The sequence below is a fragment of the Pagrus pagrus genome, assembly GCF_965226575.1.
Source record: "Pagrus pagrus genome assembly, contig: HAP1_SCAFFOLD_104, whole genome shotgun sequence".
NCBI lineage: Eukaryota > Metazoa > Chordata > Actinopteri > Spariformes > Sparidae > Pagrus > Pagrus pagrus.
In genome coordinates this window covers 50,427-72,494 of record NW_028175359.1, presented here as the reverse complement: position 1 = coordinate 72,494, position 22,068 = coordinate 50,427, and the positions used below count along the sequence as shown (strand labels likewise).

General features: G+C 40.4%; 2 long non-coding RNA genes across 2 annotated transcripts; one reads left to right on the top strand and one right to left on the bottom strand.

Annotated features, from left to right (window-relative positions):
• Positions 1-9,801: 9,801 nt before the first annotated feature.
• Positions 9,802-12,904, bottom strand: LOC311253981. The gene is made up of 3 exons (XR_014622122.1): positions 12,781-12,904; positions 11,506-11,655; positions 9,802-10,221 (listed from the first exon to the last, which is right to left on the bottom strand). It is a non-coding gene; the product is annotated as an uncharacterized lncRNA (long non-coding RNA).
• Positions 12,905-15,746: 2,842 nt separating this feature from the next.
• LOC311253980 lies at positions 15,747-20,324 on the top strand. The gene is made up of 5 exons (XR_014622121.1): positions 15,747-15,840; positions 15,957-16,030; positions 16,721-16,924; positions 19,308-19,500; positions 19,693-20,324. It is a non-coding gene; the product is annotated as an uncharacterized lncRNA (long non-coding RNA).
• The last annotated feature ends 1,744 nt before the right edge of the window (positions 20,325-22,068 follow it).

Below are 22,068 nucleotides of genomic sequence, written 5' to 3'. Positions count from 1 at the left end.
AGCAGCCTGTTTTTGCACTAAGCTGCATTTCACTGAAAAAAGGTTTTTCAAACAGGTTTACTAGCCTGAACTGGTTGAATTTGGATCTTCTTCATGGCAAAGGAGTTTTTACCTGGAATTTCATTCATTAAGGGTGAAAAGTGGCTTATGTCAAAAATGAGCGTTTCAGAGCGATAGGAGGCTGTTTTAGCACTGCACAGTCGCCTAAGGCTGAAAAGTGGCTTATGTGAAAAATGAGCGTTTCAGAGCTAGAGCAGCCTGTTTTTGCACTAAGCTGCATTTCACTGAAAAAAGGTCTTTCAAACAGGTTTACTAGCCTGAACTTGTTGAATTTGGATCTTCTTCATGGCAAAGGAGTTTTTACCTGGAATTTAATTCATTAAGGCTGAAAAGTGGGTTATGTCAAAAATGAGCGTTTCAGAGCGATAGGAGGCTGTTTTAGCACTGTACAGTCGCCTAAGGCTGAAAAGTGGCTTATGTGAAAAATGAGCGTTTCAGAGCGAGAGCAGCCTGTTTTTGCACTAAGCTGCATTTCACTGAAAAAAGGTCTTTCAAACAGGTTTACTAGCCTGAACTGGTTGAATTTGGATCTTCTTCATGGCAAAGGAGTTTTTACCTGGAATTTAATTCATTAAGGCTGAAAAGTGGGTTATGTCAAAAATGAGCGTTTCAGAGCGATAGGAGGCTGTTTTAGCACTGTACAGTCGCCTAAGGCTGAAAAGTGGCTTATGTGAAAAATGAGCGTTTCAGAGCGAGAGGAGGCTGTTTTTGCACTAAGCTGCATTTCACTGAAAAAAGGTCTTTCAAACAGGTTTACTAGCCTGAACTTGTTGAATTTGGATCTTCTTCATGGCAAAGGAGTTTTTACCTGGAATTTAATTCATTAAGGCTGAAAAGTGGGTTATGTCAAAAATGAGCGTTTCAGAGCGATAGGAGGCTGTTTTAGCACTGTACAGTCGCCTAAGGCTGAAAAGTGGCTTATGTGAAAAATGAGCGTTTCAGAGCGAGAGCAGCCTGTTTTTGCACTAAGCTGCATTTCACTGAAAAAAGGTCTTTCAAACAGGTTTACTAGCCTGAACTGGTTGAATTTGGATCTTCTTCATGGCAAAGGAGTTTTTACCTGGAATTTCATTCATTAAAGGTGAAAAGTGGCTTATGTCAAAAATGAGCGTTTCAGAGCGATTGGAGGCTGTTTTAGCGCTGAAAAGTGGCTCATGTGAAAAATGAGCGTTTCAGAGCGAGAGCAGCCTGTTTTTGCACTAAGCTGCATTTCACTGAAAAAAGGTCTTTCAAACAGGTTTACTAGCCTGAACTGATTGAATTTGGATCTTCTTCATGGCAAAGGAGTTTTTACCTGGAATTTAATTCATTAAGGCTGAAAAGTGGCTTATGTCAAAAATGAGCGTTTCAGAGCGATAGGAGGCTGTTTTAGCACTGTACAGTCGCCTAAGGCTGAAAAGTGGCTTATGTGAAAAATGAGCGTTTCAGAGCGAGAGCAGCCTGTTTTTGCACTAAGCTGCATTTCACTGAAAAAAGGTCTTTCAAACAGGGTACTAGCCTGAACTTGTTGAATTTGGATCTTCTTCATGGCAAAGGAGTTTTTACCTGGAATTTAATTCATTAAGGCTGAAAAGTGGGTTATGTCAAAAATGAGCGTTTCAGAGCGATAGGAGGCTGTTTTAGCACTGTACAGTCGCCTAAGGCTGAAAAGTGGCTTATGTGAAAAATGAGCGTTTCAGAGCGAGAGGAGGCTGTTTTTGCACTGTACAGTCGCCTATAAGGCTGAAAAGTGGCTTATGTGAAAAATGAGCGTTTCAGAGCGAGAGCAGCCTGTTTTTGCACTAAGCTGCATTTCACTGAAAAAAGGTCTTTCAAACAGGTTTACTAGCCTGAACTGGTTGAATTTGTATCTTCTTCATGGCAAAGGAGTTTTTACCTGGAATTTCATTCATTAAGGGTGAAAAGTGGCTGATGTCAAAAATGAGCGTTTCAGAGCGATAGGATGCTGTTTTAGCACTGTACAGTCGCCTAAGGCTGAAAAGTGGCTTATGTGAAAAATGAGCGTTTCAGAGCGAGAGCAGCCTGTTTTTGCACTAAGCTGCATTTCACTGAAAAAAGGTCTTTCAAACAGGTTTACTAGCCTGAACTGGTTGAATTTGTATCTTCTTCATGGCAAAGGAGTTTTTACCTGGAATTTCATTCATTAAGGGTGAAAAGTGGCTGATGTCAAAAATGAGCGTTTCAGAGCGATAGGAGGCTGTTTTAGCACTGTACAGTCGCCTAAGGCTGAAAAGTGGCTTATGTGAAAAATGAGCGTTTCAGAGCGAGAGCAGCCTGTTTTTGCACTAAGCTGCATTTCACTGAAAAAAGGTCTTTCAAACAGGTTTACTAGCCTGAACTGGTTGAATTTGTATCTTCTTCATGGCAAAGGAGTTTTTACCTGGAATTTCATTCATTAAGGCTGAAAAGTGGCTGATGTCAAAAATGAGCGCTTCAGAGCGATAGGAGGCTGTTTTAGCGCTGAAAAGTGGCTTATGTGAAAAATGAGCGTTTCAGAGCGATAGGAGGCTGTTTTAGCGCTGAAAAGTGGCTTATTTGAAAAATGAGCGTTTCAGAGCGAGAGCAGCCTGTTTTTGCACTAAGCTGCATTTCACTGAAAAAAGGTCTTTCAAACAGGTTTACTAGCCTGAACTGGTTGAATTTGTATCTTCTTCATGGCAAAGGAGGTTTTACCTGGAATTTCATTCATTAAGGGTGAAAAGTGGCTGATGTCAAAAATGAGCGTTTCAGAGCGATAGGAGGCTGTTTTAGCGCTGAAAAGTGGCTTATGTGAAAAATGAGCGTTTCAGAGCGAGAGCAGCCTGTTTTTGCACTAAGCTGCATTTCACTGAAAAAAGGTCTTTCAAACAGGTTTACTAGCCTGAACTGGTTGAATTTGTATCTTCTTCATGGCAAAGGAGTTTTTACCTGGAATTTCATTCATTAAGGGTGAAGAGTGGCTGATGTCAAAAATGAGCGTTTCAGAGCGATAGGAGGCTGTTTTAGCGCTGAAAAGTGGCTTATGTGAAAAATGAGCGTTTCAGAGCGATAGGAGGCTGTTTTAGCGCTGAAAAGTGGCTTATGTGAAAAATGAGCGTTTCAGAGCGAGAGCAGCCTGTTTTTGCACTAAGCTGCATTTCACTGAAAAACGGTCTTTCAAACAGGTTTACTAGCCTGAACTGGTTGAATTTGTATCTTCTTCATGGCAAAGGAGGTTTTACCTGGAATTTCATTCATTAAGGGTGAAAAGTGGCTTATGTCAAAAATGAGCGTTTCAGAGCGATAGGAGGCTGTTTTAGCGCTGAAAAGTGGCTTATGTGAAAAATGAGCGTTTCAGAGCGATAGGAGTTTTAGCGCTGAAAAGTGGCTTATGTGAAAAATGAGCGTTTCAGAGCGAGAGCAGCCTGTTTTTGCACTAAGCTGCATTTCACTGAAAAAAGGTCTTTCAAACAGGTTTACTAGCCTGAACTGGTTGAATTTGTATCTTCTTCATGGCAAAGGAGTTTTTACCTGGAATTTCATTCATTAAGGGTGAAAAGTGGCTGATGTCAAAAATGAGCGTTTCAGAGCGATAGGAGGCTGTTTTAGCACTGTACAGTCGCCTAAGGCTGAAAAGTGGCTTATGTGAAAAATGAGCGTTTCAGAGCGAGAGCAGCCTGTTTTTGCACTAAGCTGCATTTCACTGAAAAAAGGTCTTTCAAACAGGTTTACTAGCCTGAACTGGTTGAATTTGTATCTTCTTCATGGCAAAGGAGTTTTTACCTGGAATTTCATTCATTAAGGGTGAAAAGTGGCTGATGTCAAAAATGAGCGTTTCAGAGCGATAGGAGGCTGTTTTAGCACTGTACAGTCGCCTAAAGGCTGAAAAGTGGCTTATGTGAAAAATGAGCGTTTCAGAGCGAGAGCAGCCTGTTTCTGCACTGTACAGTCGCCTAAGCTGCATTTCACTGAAAAAAGGTCTTTCAAACAGGTTTTCTAGCCTGAACTGGTTGAATTTGGATCTTCTTCATGGCAAAGGAGTATTTACCTGGAATTTAATTCATTAAGGGTGAAAACTGGCGTATGTCAAAAATGAGCGTTTCAGAGCGAGAGGAGCCTGTTTTTGCACTGTACAGTAGCCTACGCTGCATTTCACTGAAAAAAGGTCTTTCAAACAGGTTTTCTAGCCTGAACTGGTTGAATTTGCATCTTCTTCATGGCAAAGGAGTTTTTACCTGGAATTTAATTCTTTAAGGGTGAAAACTGGCTTATGTCAAAAATGAGCCTTTCAGAGCGAGTGGAGCCTGTTTTTGCACTGTACTACTGGCCTACTGGCTAGCCTAAGCTGCATTTCACTGAAAAAAGGTCTTTCAAACAGGTTTTCTAGCCTGAACTGGTTGAATTTGCATCTTCTTCATGGCAAAGGAGTTTTTACCTGGAATTTAATTCTTTAAGGGTGAAAACTGGCTTATGTCAAAAATGAGCCTTTCAGAGCGAGTGGAGCCTGTTTTTGCACTGTACAGTAGGCTAGCATAAGCGGCATTTCACTGAAAAAAGGTCTTTCAAACAAGTTTTCTGGCCTGAACTGGTTGAATTTGGATCTTCTTCATGGCAAACGAGTGTTTACCTGGAATTTAATTCATTAAGGGTGAAAACTGCTTCATGTCAAAAATTAGCCTTTCAGAGCGAGAGGAGCCTGTTTCTGCACTGTACAGTAGCCTAAGCTGCATTTCACTGAAAAAAGGTCTTTCAAACAGGTTTTCTAGCCTGAACTGGTTGAATTTGGATCTTCTTCCTGGCAAACAAGTTTTTACCTGGAATTTAATTCATTAAGGGTGAAAACTGGTTTATGTCAAAAATTAGCCTTTCAGAGCGATAGGAGTGTGTTTTTGCACTGTACAGTCGCCTAAGCTGCATTTCACTGAAAAAAGGTCTTTCAAACAGGTTTACTAGCCTGAACTGGTTGAATTTGTATCTTCTTCATGGCAAAGGAGTTTTTACCTGGAATTTCATTCAGTAAGGGTGAAAAGTGGCTGATGTCAAAAATGAGCGTTTCAGAGCGATAGGAGGCTGTTTTAGCGCTGAAAAGTGGGTTATGTGAAAAATGAGCGTTTCAGAGCGAGAGGAGGCTGTTTTTGCACTGTACAGTCGCCTAAGGCTGAAAAGTGGCTTATGTGAAAAATGAGCGTTTCAGAGCGAGAGCAGCCTGTTTTTGCACTAAGCTGCATTTCACTGAAAAAAGGTCTTTCAAACAGGTTTACTAGCCTGAACTGGTTGAATTTGTATCTTCTTCATGGCAAAGGAGTTTTTACCTGGAATTTCATTCATTAAGGGTGAAATGTGGCTTATGTCAAAAATGAGCGTTTCAGAGCGATAGAAGGCTGTTTTAGCACTGTACAGTCGCCTAAGCTGCATTTCACTGAAAAAAGGTCTTTCAAACAGGTTTACTAGCCTGAACTGGTTGAATTTGGATCTTCTTCATGGCAAAGGAGTTTTTACCTGGAAATTCATTCATTAAGGGTGAAAAGGGGCTGATGTCAAAAATGAGCGTTTCAGAGCGATAGGAGGCTGTTTTAGCACTGTACAGTCGCCTAAGGCTGAAAAGTGGCTTATGTGAAAAATGAGCGTTTCAGAGCGAGAGCAGCCTGTTTTTGCACTAAGCTGCATTTCACTGAAAAAAGGTCTTTCAAACAGGTTTTCTAGCCTGAACTGGTTGAATTTGGATCTTCTTCATGGCAAAGGAGTATTTACCTGGAATTTAATTCATTAAGGGTGAAAACTGGCGTATGTCAAAAATGAGCGTTTCAGAGCGAGAGGAGCCTGTTTTTGCACTGTACAGTAGCCTAAGCTGCATTTCACTGAAAAAAGGTCTTTCAAACAGGTTTTCTAGCCTGAACTGGTTGAATTTGCATCTTCTTCATGGCAAAGGAGTTTTTACCTGGAATTTAATTCTTTAAGGGTGAAAACTGGCTTATGTCAAAAATGAGCCTTTCAGAGCGAGTGGAGCCTGTTTTTGCACTGTACTACTGGCCTACTGGCTAGCCTAAGCTGCATTTCACTGAAAAAAGGTCTTTCAAACAGGTTTTCTAGCCTGAACTGGTTGAATTTGCATCTTCTTCATGGCAAAGGAGTTTTTACCTGGAATTTCATTCATTAAGGGTGAAAAGTGGCTGATGTCAAAAATGAGCGTTTCAGAGCGATAGGAGGCTGTTTTAGCACTGTACAGTCGCCTAAGGCTGAAAAGTGGCTTATGTGAAAAATGAGCGTTTCAGAGCGAGAGCAGCCTGTTTCTGCACTGTACAGTCGCCTAAGCTGCATTTCACTGAAAAAAGGTCTTTCAAACAGGTTTTCTAGCCTGAACTGGTTGAATTTGGATCTTCTTCATGGCAAAGGAGTATTTACCTGGAATTTAATTCATTAAGGGTGAAAACTGGCGTATGTCAAAAATGAGCGTTTCAGAGCGAGAGGAGCCTGTTTTTGCACTGTACAGTAGCCTACGCTGCATTTCACTGAAAAAAGGTCTTTCAAACAGGTTTTCTAGCCTGAACTGGTTGAATTTGCATCTTCTTCATGGCAAAGGAGTTTTTACCTGGAATTTAATTCTTTAAGGGTGAAAACTGGCTTATGTCAAAAATGAGCCTTTCAGAGCGAGTGGAGCCTGTTTTTGCACTGTACTACTGGCCTACTGGCTAGCCTAAGCTGCATTTCACTGAAAAAAGGTCTTTCAAACAGGTTTTCTAGCCTGAACTGGTTGAATTTGCATCTTCTTCATGGCAAAGGAGTTTTTACCTGGAATTTAATTCTTTAAGGGTGAAAACTGGCTTATGTCAAAAATGAGCCTTTCAGAGCGAGTGGAGCCTGTTTTTGCACTGTACAGTAGGCTAGCATAAGCGGCATTTCACTGAAAAAAGGTCTTTCAAACAAGTTTTCTGGCCTGAACTGGTTGAATTTGGATCTTCTTCATGGCAAACGAGTGTTTACCTGGAATTTAATTCATTAAGGGTGAAAACTGCTTCATGTCAAAAATTAGCCTTTCAGAGCGAGAGGAGCCTGTTTCTGCACTGTACAGTAGCCTAAGCTGCATTTCACTGAAAAAAGGTCTTTCAAACAGGTTTTCTAGCCTGAACTGGTTGAATTTGGATCTTCTTCCTGGCAAACAAGTTTTTACCTGGAATTTAATTCATTAAGGGTGAAAACTGGTTTATGTCAAAAATTAGCCTTTCAGAGCGATAGGAGTGTGTTTTTGCACTGTACAGTCGCCTAAGCTGCATTTCACTGAAAAAAGGTCTTTCAAACAGGTTTACTAGCCTGAACTGGTTGAATTTGTATCTTCTTCATGGCAAAGGAGTTTTTACCTGGAATTTCATTCAGTAAGGGTGAAAAGTGGCTGATGTCAAAAATGAGCGTTTCAGAGCGATAGGAGGCTGTTTTAGCGCTGAAAAGTGGGTTATGTGAAAAATGAGCGTTTCAGAGCGAGAGGAGGCTGTTTTTGCACTGTACAGTCGCCTAAGGCTGAAAAGTGGCTTATGTGAAAAATGAGCGTTTCAGAGCGAGAGCAGCCTGTTTTTGCACTAAGCTGCATTTCACTGAAAAAAGGTCTTTCAAACAGGTTTACTAGCCTGAACTGGTTGAATTTGTATCTTCTTCATGGCAAAGGAGTTTTTACCTGGAATTTCATTCATTAAGGGTGAAATGTGGCTTATGTCAAAAATGAGCGTTTCAGAGCGATAGAAGGCTGTTTTAGCACTGTACAGTCGCCTAAGCTGCATTTCACTGAAAAAAGGTCTTTCAAACAGGTTTACTAGCCTGAACTGGTTGAATTTGGATCTTCTTCATGGCAAAGGAGTTTTTACCTGGAAATTCATTCATTAAGGGTGAAAAGGGGCTGATGTCAAAAATGAGCGTTTCAGAGCGATAGGAGGCTGTTTTAGCACTGTACAGTCGCCTAAGGCTGAAAAGTGGCTTATGTGAAAAATGAGCGTTTCAGAGCGAGAGCAGCCTGTTTTTGCACTAAGCTGCATTTCACTGAAAAAAGGTCTTTCAAACAGGTTTTCTAGCCTGAACTGGTTGAATTTGGATCTTCTTCATGGCAAAGGAGTATTTACCTGGAATTTAATTCATTAAGGGTGAAAACTGGCGTATGTCAAAAATGAGCGTTTCAGAGCGAGAGGAGCCTGTTTTTGCACTGTACAGTAGCCTAAGCTGCATTTCACTGAAAAAAGGTCTTTCAAACAGGTTTTCTAGCCTGAACTGGTTGAATTTGCATCTTCTTCATGGCAAAGGAGTTTTTACCTGGAATTTAATTCTTTAAGGGTGAAAACTGGCTTATGTCAAAAATGAGCCTTTCAGAGCGAGTGGAGCCTGTTTTTGCACTGTACTACTGGCCTACTGGCTAGCCTAAGCTGCATTTCACTGAAAAAAGGTCTTTCAAACAGGTTTTCTAGCCTGAACTGGTTGAATTTGCATCTTCTTCATGGCAAAGGAGTTTTTACCTGGAATTTAATTCTTTAAGGGTGAAAACTGGCTTATGTCAAAAATGAGCCTTTCAGAGCGAGTGGAGCCTGTTTTTGCACTGTACAGTAGGCTAGCATAAGCGGCATTTCACTGAAAAAAGGTCTTTCAAACAAGTTTTCTGGCCTGAACTGGTTGAATTTGGATCTTCTTCATGGCAAACGAGTGTTTACCTGGAATTTAATTCATTAAGGGTGAAAACTGCTTCATGTCAAAAATTAGCCTTTCAGAGCGAGAGGAGCCTGTTTCTGCACTGTACAGTAGCCTAAGCTGCATTTCACTGAAAAAAGGTCTTTCAAACAGGTTTTCTAGCCTGAACTGGTTGAATTTGGATCTTCTTCCTGGCAAACAAGTTTTTACCTGGAATTTAATTCATTAAGGGTGAAAACTGGTTTATGTCAAAAATTAGCCTTTCAGAGCGATAGGAGTGTGTTTTTGCACTGTACAGTAGCCTAAGCGGCATTTCAGTGAAAAAAAGGTCTTTCAAAAAAGTTTTCTAGCCTGAACTAGTTGAATTTGTATCTTCTTCATGGCAAACGAGTGTTTACCTGGAATTTAATTCATTAAGGGTGAAAACTGGTTTATGTCAAAAATGAGCCTTTCAGAGCGATAGGAGCGTGTTATTGCACTGTACAGTAGCCTAAGCTGCATTTCAGTGAAAAAGAGGTCTTTCAAAAAAGTTTTCTGGCCTGAACTGCCCAGTTGAAAAATAAATGTGCTAAATGTACTAAAATTTAGCATACTTTTGTGTACTTGAAGCCACACTAATCATCATTATACTTCAAGTGTGTTCATGATTAGTTAACTTGAAGCATGCTATTTTGGAACAACTAATTTTGTACTAAATATATTTTAATTGTAAGTCATTGTAGAAAAGCTCAACTTGAAGTGTATTTAGTGTACTTTTATGTGCTAAAGTGGAACAACTTAAAGTATATTTTGTATACTTTAAGCATATGGCTTTATATATGCTTAATTAGTCAAATTAAAGTTACACTTGTACTATACTAGTACTTTGTTTGTATCATAAGTACATTAAAAATGATTTGTTAGTGTCTCAAAAATATATAAGCTTTATACTTTTAATATATTCTTACTGTGCTAATATGCTTAATTATATGTTTGGCTTATTCCAATTGCTAAAAAAGCATACTTTGCATAATAGTCAATATACTTTCTCTTTACTTTGCTATATTACTATCTACCTTGCACATGTTTGCAAATGTATTACCAGCATACTAAAGGCTGTGAAAGTGAAACTTGTGGGACTACTTCCAGGTGAAAAAATAGTCTTTAATCTATTCGTACCATATCCAAATTAGAATAATACATTGTAAATACAAAAAACTTGTACTGTCTCTTAACATTTATACAACAAATGTATGAACATTTACATTATGGCTTTTAAACATTTTTAACTATTGGTACTTTAGTACACCTTGTAGAAATAGGTCCATTTCAGTCAGCAAGACCTAAACATTACACATAAACTTTACAGAACACTGAGAAATAGTGAACAATGAAAAACAATATTCCTTATTATTGCACGCCTAACCCCTCCCACCATACAGAAACACACACCACACATTATGTTCCTTTTTTTTCGGCTGAACTGCTCATTGTTACACTTTTGTCTGATGGCCGCGCACACATCAGAGACACTTGTCTGTGGAAACTCCAGAAGAACAGCGTCTGTTGACCAAATAGACAAGAGATAATGTAAGTCACGCAGCATAATCATATTATTTTGAACAGTACATCAAAGGGGTATTCCAGAAAGGAGGTTCAACAAACTCGAAGCCTAACCCTGAACTCTGAGTTGACTTAATCTGTGAAGTGAAACTCTGAGTATAGACTATAAAAACAGTCTTGTGAGTTAATTCAGTGGATATTTCAGCTAGTAGCAGCTTTTACCACCAACAGATACCTACTGATTAACACACATCCTGTCTCCTAACATCCTGCTGAGTAAATGAACATGTGGAAGAAGGCAGAGGTGGTGGTCACCTCCACCTCCACCACGTCTGACAGAGGCAGAGGAGCTGGTCCTGAGTCAGGTCGCTGGGTGGCCAGAGGCTAAGGGCGTCACTCACCCCCAGGACCCAAGAGGCAGACACTCACTTTTATCTACAGATAGCACTTGAAGTTATTTAATATTATCCTAAATGCGGCAGAAAATTAGAAACATGTACTTTGAAATTGCGTTGTTGGAGGCAATGCAGGCTGATGGGTTTTGTAGCTATCTGTGGGAAAAAAAGAAGCCAAATGAAATGTGAATGATTCCTCTTTTTCTGACTGCTGGAAGGTGATTGATTAACCTGCAAAGTGATAAAAATGAAGAGGTCAAGATCTGAGAGCACGTCAGCTAGACGTCTGAGAGCACGTCAGCTAGAATATCAGACGTGTAGTCTGATATTCCATGTGCAGCCAGACTGAGAATATTGTTCAGATAAATGACGGACTGATGAGGAGTGGTACCGTTCGGCTCAGGGAATGGGAGCTAATCTAAACGAATCTAAATAATCCCCCTGTTGTAAAACTATGTGAATTATTTCTGCTTCAACATGATGCTGTTGAGAAGAAAAGAAAAGGGCCCTGTCAGACAGCTCCGTAAGACTCAGGGTTTCTTTAAGTAAACCTGCTAGAGAGCACATTAGGTTCCCAGAGTCAGTTACCATGGTGACTGACACAGAGTTTAAGATACCTCTCATTTACGTAAAAAAAACAAAACCCCAGAGTTTCCCTCATCTCAGGGTTCACTTACGTTTTAACCTGCTTTCTGGAAACTGAGAAATTTTATCAGTATGGTATACCAATACTGCTACCAGTAAATAGTCCAACATGTATTTAGTAATTACTGGTGGTCAGTTTCCGTGTGATCTAGCTGCTATAGAAATCACAGAAGCTTTTAAATAGACTACATGTAACTCAAAACAATGGTCATGAGTAATAGGTGGATATTTTGATGTACTTTACCTTCTGGTAGAGATCATGCCATTAGCGCTGCCTCGGGGCTGGTCTGTTGCGTTCTCCAGCAGGCCAAACCCCAGAGCTGGTAAATGTCCTCAGTCTCACCATCCACTCCCCCTCTCACATTGCCTTGTGGCTCTTTGGTTTAGTGCTCATCTGAGGACAACATAGAAATAATAACAGTGGTTATAACTATGAATCACAGCATAAACATAGTGTGCTGAACAAGTGTGTAAGTCCTTGAAATTACAGCCTCTGTCCAATTACCACATTTACAGGCAATTTGTTTTATTAATGCTACACAGCATTTTATCTTTATATTACAAAGATGTGCTCACGTGTACTGTGCAATTTTCCAACCATGGTCATATCTAGCAGTAAGAGGTGTATATCATGTATACATTTATTTATTTTGATTTTATTTATCAATCAATTAATCAATCTTTTCCTCTACTTTTACGATTCTTGAGCTGCTATTACAAGTTACTGGTGTAGGAACAATAGAGGTCACGTTATTTGGACGTTTTGCATTCAGATACTGTACTGACATGACTATACTGTACCTGACTGCAGACATGAATAGCTGTCATACATAAGCTTCAGGTTGGCTGATAAGGTCCGTTATTTCTTGGAAGTAGTTTAAATTAAAGTCATAAACTAAGCAGCTAGACGACCGGTTAACATGTACAGTAGGCTAAGACCGTAGTGGCAGAGCGCAGGGGAGTACGTTTTCCTCCTGGGCTGAAGCCGGTTAGCTTCAGGGCTAACACGCTTCACTTCACTTTGCTGTCAGACAGTAGTTGGTAAAACAATAGGAGAGACATTACGTGGTCTGGAGAAGCTTGTGCGTTTATTTGGCCACATACTGAACTGTACATGCACGGCTAACCTCTTCCTCTGCTCTGCTAATGTCTGCTCCAACCTCACCTGCCGCTCGCTTCACTACACACACACAGACCCTACGCGCACACGCACTGCTCTACCCCTTAAAGAAACCACACCACGCTTCATCATGTAATATTACACTGTGTTACTGAAGCACATACACACAGGCGTAACGCTGCCGCTACCAAGAGCAGTAATAATAGGTTAACTTACAGTTACAGTAGCTGTAAGACTGACGTTAGCTAACATTAACGTTGGTTATCTGGCTACGATGACTGAAGTTGCTGAAACACATCATGACTCGCCAACGAAATCATAAAATTAGCCGGTGTGATGAATGGAAATATAGAATGCATGACCATTCAATCAGAAATTAAAAACATTGAATGTACTTACTGTGAATCAGAAGTAGGCTTGGGCTTGCTTCGCCTCGCGACGGAGACTTTAGCTGGTCAATGTCATTCAACAGCAACGTTGACCAGAATGAAGCGCCGTGAATCGTGGAGCTCAAAGAGGCTGAGCTGAGCGCAATGCGCTGATTGGATGGCAAAGATGCAAACGTTGCTATTTGAATTAGGCGCCTTTCTTTCCAGGGCCTGTACTATAGACTGTATATCAAATGTGAAATAAATGCATATATATATATAAATTACAACCCGTTTCATTTTGCGACTTCCTACAAATTGCTGTATCATAACTGGGAATGAAATGAAAACAAATGTACTAGCACATACATGTAATATGTAGAAAGTGTATTGCTAAGTAATAACTCCTTTCATAAGTACACTAAATAACTACTGCTAGAACTATTTAATATACTGAATAATGAAGAAAAACGGCTTAAAACAAACTCAACTTCATTTGCACTTTTTTAAGTGTACCTAAATTCACTTCCAATTAAGTTATTGTCTAATGATATAGCTAGTTTGGATGGCATTAACTTGGCCTCCAGCACCACCGTCAGGAATCTGGGAGTTATCTTTGATCAAGAGATGTCCTTCAACTTCCCACATAAAACAAATTTCAAGGTCTGCATTTTTTCATCTACGTAAAATTGCAAAAATCAGGCCCATCCTGTCTCAAAATGACGCAGAAAAGCTAGTCCATGCATTTGTTACTTCCAGGCTGGACTATTGTAATTCTCTATTATCAGGCTGCCCTCACAAGTCTCTAAAGAGTCTCCAGCTGGTCCAGAATGCTGCAGCACATGTACTGACAGGAACTAAGAAAAGAGATCATATTACTCCTGTATTGGCCTCTCTGCACTGGCTCCCTGTAAAATCAAGAATAGAGTTTAAAATCCTTCTCCTCACTTACAAAGCTGTTAATGGTCAGGCACCATCATATCTCCAGGAGCTCATACCCTATTACCCAACTAGAGCATTACGCTCCCAGAACGCAGGATTACTTGTAGTTCCTAAAGTCTCCAAAAGCAGAATGGGAGCCAGAGCCTTCAGTTATCAAGCTCCTCTTCTGTGGAACCATCTTCCTGTTTTGGTCCGGGAGGCGGACACCCTCTCTAGAGTAGACTTAAGACCTTCCTTTTTGATATAGCTTATAGTTAGGGCTTGCCCAGGCCTGTCTTGGACCAGCTCTTAGTTATGCTGCTATAGGCCCAGTCCGGGGGACAAATGATACACTGAGCTTCTCTCTCCTCCTCTCCTCTCCATCTGTATACATTATGCCTGTATACATGCCCCATCTCTGCATGTCACTGACTTCACTTCTTCTCCAGAGTTGTGCTTTCTAGTCCTACAGGCTCTCATGGATCCTGGCCGTGCCCGGGTCGTGGATCGTGGATGCGCCTACTGCCATGGCCCTGCCTGACACCCACCACTACTGTTGCTAATATTAGCCATATCTCTGTTACATACGCTTCACTACTATTATTGTAATGCATTACTACATTTTATCCTTACCGTTAACCACTACTACTGTTATTACTAGTAGTCACATTTCCATTATGTGCATTTCATTATTATTGCTGTAATACTTCTTTATGTACTTTCATTCCTGTCAACCATCTATTATAATTGTATACATTGTGGTCTCGTTGATCTGCTCTGTACATGCGACATCTATTGCACGTCTGTCCGTCCTGGGAGAGGGATCCCTCCCCTGTGGCTCTTCCTGAGGTTTCTTCCGCATATTTTTTCCCTGTTAAAAGGGTATTTTTTGGGGGCAAGTTTTTCCTCACTCGAATCGAGAGTTGAAGGACAGAGGGTGTCGTCTCTGTACAGAGTGAAACTAAGTGCACTTTAATGAAGTATCCTAACAGTATATTACAAATGACTCAAATAAGCATACTTATCTTATGAATACTATTCGACTAATGTAAGTACTTTGAAATAAAGTATACTTTGTAAAAGTATATTTTAGAACAATTTAAAACAGACTTACAGTCTTTTCATAAGTGTACCTAAATTCACTTCCAAAGAAGTGCAAATTAAGTGCACTTTAATAAAGTATATTAACCGTATATTACAAATGACTCAAAAATAAGTCCACTTTTAATAAGAATATTAATCTTCTACTATAAGTGCTTTGAAACAAAGTATACTTTTTAAAAGTACACCTTAGAACAATTTACAATAGACTTACAATAAAGTACACTTCAAATAAGTAAAATAAAGTACAACTTTAATTACTAAGGCACCTGCCCCTTTGCTCCTTGATGCCCAAAGTGCCCTTTTGTCTCGGTACTATTTTTTTTTTTTTTTTTTTTTTTTTGCGTGTGTGTGTTTTTGTGAAGGCCTGTCAGTAGCCCTTAAAGAATAATAAATAGCAAATAATAATAATAATTTATGCAGCCTAAATGAAATGACCTGGCTCCCCTGGGTAACATCATCCACCAAGACGTGCCCCGACGTGCCCCCCGCTGCAGCGAGAGACGGGCTCGGCCCAAAATCCGACAGATCGCACGTTACAGCAACAATATTGCATTTGCGCTATGAAACAGGAGTAGTGACGGTCTGGCCATAGGGGGATGAGGGCAAATGCCAAAACGACCGAGGTGACTGCGACTGCTGCGTGAAGATGCAGTCCTGCTGATTATGGAGGACTAAACATGACTTAAGTATAAATAAATGAATGCATAAATAAATAAATGTGTAAATAAATTAATTAATAAATAAATGCTGAACTAAATGAATAAATAAATAAATGCTGAAATAAAAGAATAAATCAAAGAATAAATAAATGCTTTATATTTATTTATACATTTCTGTTCACCTACATTTATTTATTTCTGTATTTCTGTGTCCATATGTTAACGAGGTAGGAGGTCCTAACCTCAGTCAACAGCATGATTGGTCAAATTGGAGAGCCAGACAAAAGCAAACGATTCCCGATCCCAAGCCTTCCTCCCTGTGAAGTTGTAAACCAGCTCGAAAATGGCCTCGACCAGGAGGCCACTGGCAGACCTGCTTTGGGATGTGGCTGACCAGCTTGAAAATTGTGAGTTTCTTCTGTTTAGGCCTGTAACAAGTATAGGTAAACAGCAGTTGTTGAGTTTAACAATAATTGAGCTTGGTACCCATATGATTTTCACTGCTTTGTTATTTTCTGTACAGCACCGAGGACCCCAACGAGCCAAGTTCACCACCTCCGCCGTCACATAGCATGACACCCAGACACCCAGTGGACGGTAGGTGTCTACAGGGAACAGTTTTTGATTCTAACTCCCATCTGTGGACAAAACTACTATCGCCAGTGATGTGTGATTTTTTTTCAGTGGCGCTGTGCATTAGCTTTAACAGATCACATTGCTATAGTGTGCGATGCTAACATCAACATTAGCCAACAGTAATGGGCGATACAAACGATATGCAATATAAACGATACAAAATTGGCCTACAATAGAGATTTTAATTCTATTGCACTATCGCAATAATGCATGTTGATGACGCAATCCACCCGCGAAATGTAGAGCCGCGGCTGCAACGCATCATCGTCATCTTGAGTAAACATGGCTGAAAGGGAAACGGAGGAGCTGGTGAAAAAGACCGTTGCGACATCCATTATTTGGACGTGGTTCGGATTTAAGCTGTCCGACAAGCAGCAGCAAACTATACTCTGTAGAGTGTGTGGAGCAATTCAGCCGAATTCAGCACAGAGCAGACAGGAAGTCAGACACGAAAGAACAACATGACATCCGGTTAATTTTCAAATAAAACACTCAGTGTTGATGCCAGCACAAAAATCTAAAAAGAGAGTCAAATACAAGCTTTTCTTCTAAGGTGATAGGCCATATCGCCCATCCCTACCAACATATTTCCCCTGCAATCTCTTTATATTATTTTCTAACATTGAGCATGTCCTCTTCACTTGATCCTAGCCGAGGTTTCAAGACTGTTTGGGCCATACATGGGAGGGACAAGGACAGCAAGACGGCGATCCGTTGCTGGGCCCACCCAACTTTATTCCTACACACATTCATTCTGCTGTCTTGTGGACAAAAACGCGGACTTGGTCCCCAACCGAAACGCCAAAGACAGACTTGCTGCAGCAGGTTTAGGGGAAAAACGTCTTACATTTCAAGGTATGTCATACATCTAAAGTCTATGATTGACACACATTTGTCCTGTCAGTGTATTTCTAATACCCAGCAAACATTTTGACGTCTATTTGACGTCTAATCAACGTCGGTCAGGCAGGCAGTTTTTCTGACGTCGGTCTCATGACCGACATCATTTCGATGGCTCTTAGACGGCATCAATTCACGTCGTTTCAACGTCGTTTCGACAGCATATCAACCTTTGTCAAAATACACATGTAATGTATTGCATTTAAAAATATGTTTACCTAAATCGAGTTTCAACTAGTGCCTACATAACTGGCATTACCACATCCATACATTCTATGACAAGCACAGCTCTTGTGCTGTATACATGTGCAATTCTCAATGCTCTAATCTGCAACTATTTAAATTAACTTATCCATTTCAGCAAAAAAAATCCTTAAAATGCAAAGAGGTCAAAAAGTCCAATAGACAACACCAGCAAATTTCACATTTGCCAACTTAAAATATCACAGGAATGGTGAACCTGGTTAAAACTTTCATAGTAAATAAACTCACCTGTGATAAAGTTAAAAATACTCGAATAATGTTCACCCATACTGTAAAATACAAGTAGTACATGGACAAATCTCAGGTAAAAAAAAAAAAAAAAACGAACATGTTTATTGGAACAAATGTTTTATTGACTTCCTTTTTATTGCAGTCCTGTGGGGGTCTGCCCCTTGCCCCCGCTTCTTGCTGGGGCATGTTTAAGTTGGTTCTGAATCACACTCTATTTATGCATCTGTGGCCTTTGGACTCCATCTCTTCACAGCAGCTAGAGAGAGGGCATAAGAAAAAAATAAAAAAATTTACAGAGCGCCTATTCAGATGTTAAATGCACTTTATAGATGGCAAGAACAAATTGTTTTGGGAGTTGAAAGAGTAATGAAAGAACCACTTCTTAGAGCCACTCAGAAGCCTGAATCTGATGGTTCCTAATAAAGCCAGTAGGCATTAACAATCTGTGCTATGGTAGCCCAGCTTAGAGCGTAAAACAGTGGCGGACGGCTCTGAGGCTGTATCCAAATATTCATATTCATTCAAGCCCCCCCATTCAAGTGTGTGTGTGTGTGTGTGTGTGTGTATCTCACCTGGTGTGCGTCTCACAATAAACCTGTGAAGTGAGGTAAATTGGACAAATAGTTATCAAAACAGGCCTATGCGAGGGACAGAGACACACAAATAGATTACTTTTATATGTAGAGAGATAGTGATTCATCTGAGCATGTCAATGGCATTATGGGGCTGTAGCCACACTATCAGTGAACACTTGTTTCAAATTTGAAGAAGATGGCACAAAGTATGACCATTCTACACCTACGCTGTGATTGACAGATAACCAGCCACAGTATCTGTCACGTCTCTACAATAAGCTGGCGCCCTCTGCCGTTGCGGTCGTGTAGCGACACCAGACAACTATCAGCATGTGTCTACCATAGACATATATAAATAGACGCCGCATCGACTGTGGAGCGACGTGCCTACAGGGCGGCCATCTTGGCCCAGGGGTGTGCCCAGGTCGAAGGCCAGGGCACACCCCTGAATGAGACGCCAGTTCATCCAGGGCCCTCTGATGGCAGAGGCTGCCTTGCATCTTGCAAGGTGCCAACTGCACATCAGGAGCGGTTCAGCATCTTGCTCAAGGATGCTTCGGCATGTAGCTCAGTTCCGCCCAGGGGAGCCGGGGTTTGAACCAGCAACCTTCTGGTGGCTGGTCACCTGCTCTACCCACTGAGCTACAGCCGCCCCCAGTGAAATAACTAATCTGAGACAAAATTTTGGTCTAAATGCGGTGTTATGAATCTATAAACTATCTCTGTAAAAAAAAAAAAAAACTACCAGAAACCGTTAAAGAAGCAGCGTCCCTAGCAACTCCCCTTTACACAGAAAAAACAGACTGCAGTGATCGGTCTAATATAGCTAATACAGTATATTGATCATCATTAGCTGTATGTGCAAGGCAATTTTATTTGTATAGCCCGTCTTTACAAACAGTTTGTCTCAAAGGGCTTTACATGGCATCATAACAACATCCTCTGCCCTTAGACCCTCACATCCACTGAGGAAAAACTCCATGGAAAAAAAATCAAGCAACAGAGGAGGGATCCCTCACCGAGGACGGGCAGACGTGCAATAGATGTTGTTACAGACAAGAAAACAGTTTATAACACAGAATGTTGGATACATGGAAATGTTAACAAGAACTGATGAAGGCAGCTTCTGGTGGGAGGAAAGGTAGGGAGAGCTGGCCAGCTTAATGGGAGGACTGGGTGGCAGACTGGTTCATGGGAAGGGATTACATGGAATTATTTTTTGTTGTAGACAATTCTTCATCTCTCGCTACTTTTCTCATATTTTTAAGGTTTCCCAAAGACAGTAGTTTAAAGAGACAATGGGAACTGGCAGTGAAACGGGAAGGTTTTGTGGCAACTGAGAGGTCCTTGCTCTGCAGTGAGCGCTTCCAGCCAGATGACTTTGACAGAACAGGACAAATTGTTCGGCTGAGACATGGAGTCAAACCATCTGTGTTTAACTTCCCATCTCATTTACAAAAGGTATATGTGCCATTTGGCTAATGAATTCATTAATTTCTATGATTCATATGTCCATGTAAGCATTCCATAGCTACTTAATACCACACTTTTCTAAACTTTTTTTCTGTCTGCATGTTTAGGAATAAAGTACAGTCCACTTTCCGATGCTAAAAACTTTTTAAAAAATGTTGTATTATGTTTCTTAAATTTTAGCAAGTACCATCAAGGACAACAAAAGCTTCAAGGAAAGCAGAAGAAATCCTGCCAGTGGAGTTGCCTCAGCATTTCCATGAGCGCGAGAAGAGAAATAGCAAGCTCCGGGAGCTAAGGGCGAAGAAAAATGTACACACTCTTCTCGAGGATCTGAGGGAGAAAAACCTCATAAATGAAGAGCTGAAAGACAAGCTTGAATGCTACTCAGGTAAAATGGAAATACTAATTTGAATATTTTATATAGGTATTTTTTGTTTATAGTCTGTGTTAAACTCTCTTCCTTTTTATTTAAAGGGGTCTTACTAATAAGTTTATGCTTACTGAATTTCAGATCTTCGGGTAGACCTCTTGGCAAAGAAGGGCCATGAGTACACCAGAGAGCAGAGGGAGTTTGCCCTGACGCTACAACTTCATGGTCCAAAGGCATATAGTTTCCTGAGAGAGTCTCAACATCTTCCTCTCCCACATCCCCATACATTGCAAAGGTTTTCTCCATGTTGCCTGATTGTTAAATATATTGTGAGGGACCGAGCTGGCAGGAAAATTCTGAAAAATGGGTGTTCTATACCCAAAATAAGTACATTTGAAAATATTTTATTTCAAAAAACATATAACAACCAATACAAACAACCCATACAAAGAAATTAAGAATTGACTGTACAAAAGTAACTAAATGTGAGCGCTACAAATAGAACTGCCAAAATGTTAAATAAAGTGTGTACATTGTATGAAACAAGACTAGTGTGTGGTATTTATTCATAATGTGCTCAAAAAATGTAAATGTAATCTAAACAAGACAGTAAAAATTACTGATTTAAAAAGCTCACATCACATCACACACTGTGTTCTGATACATTTTGAGCTTTCAGATATTGATTGATTGATTGAGATTGAGAAACATACATCGACACAAATGCTGCCAAAGGGATAAAAACACAAAAAAGCTGACAGCTTATTTCCATTGTGGTCCCTTTAGTGTGTGAGTGTGTGTGTCCGTGCGTGTCTGTGAGTGCATATGCATGATGTCTATGAGGGGAATGTGTGGGGAGAATGCTAGTTTCTGTTTATTTTGTTTTTTTCTGAATGGGTTAGGGTGGTCAAATTACTACATTTTATTTTTCAAAGGTGGCTGACTTCAGTGGATGCAAAGCCTGGCCTCAACAAAATGATGTTGGAGATGCTAGGAGGAAGGTGCACAGAAGACCAAGCTAAATATGGATTGGTGACACTGATTTTGGATGCCATGGCTATTAAAAAGCATGTGCACTACAATCCACAAACTCAAAAAATGTCAGGGTTTGTGGATTTGGGGGATGGATTAAACGAGACCGATGTTGCCTCTGAGGCTCTCGTTCTTATGGTGGTAGGCATTCTAGGGCACTGGAAAGCTCCAGTTGGCTACTATTTTACCAAGACTCTCTCACCAGAAACACAGAAGGTCTTGGTTGTCCATGCCATAGAGGAACTTCATGCTCATGGTTTGAGAGTGATCTGCGTGACGATGGACGGGCATGCAACCAACCTCAGCATGTGCAACCAACTTGGTTGTGACCTTAAAGCAAACCCTCTTGAGCCCCTGAAGACCTTTTTCCCCCATCCAGTGACTGGTGAGAGAGTGTTTGTTACAATGGATGCCTGTCACATGCTGAAACTGGCACGTAACATGCTACAGGTAAGTGCTATCTATCTATCTATCTATCTATCTATCTATCTATCTATCTATCTATCTATCTATCTATCTCTAACATGCTACAGGTAAGTGCTGATTGTTGTTCTAGGCTTATTTGCTTTTTTATTCTATTTTATTGTTGTGTGTTTTATTTACATAGTTATGACTGCATGTGATGATGCATTACATTTTCCTGTCTGTACTTTGGTGAGCTCAGCTGTGACTAATAAAGATTCTAATTCTGATTTTGATTTTGAAGGCTTACAGCCCAGTTAAGAACACCACAGGCCTGATCAGCTGGAGATACATCATCCATCTCAACGATGTTCAAACCAAAGACGGACTGCATGCTGCAAATAAAGTCACTCAAAAGCATGTCCACTTTGAAAACCAAAAAATGAAGGTGTCCCTGGCTGCCCAGACATTGAGTCTGTCTGTTGCAGTGGCTCTCCGCACGCTGAGGGACCTGGGCTACTCGCAGTTCAGAGACTGTGAAGCGACAGCGGAATTCATTGAGGTAAAATGATTAGGGATGTGCATAGGGCCATAGATGGAGTAGAGTCAAGTTCCAAATACTTGCATGTTTACATACTGAAATGAATAGTTTTTTTGTTTTTTTGAATATATAAGTATTCATTTGATATGATACGTGTTGAAACACTGTTATGGAGATGGTTTTAGATGCTTAAAGTTAATGCAGATATTTG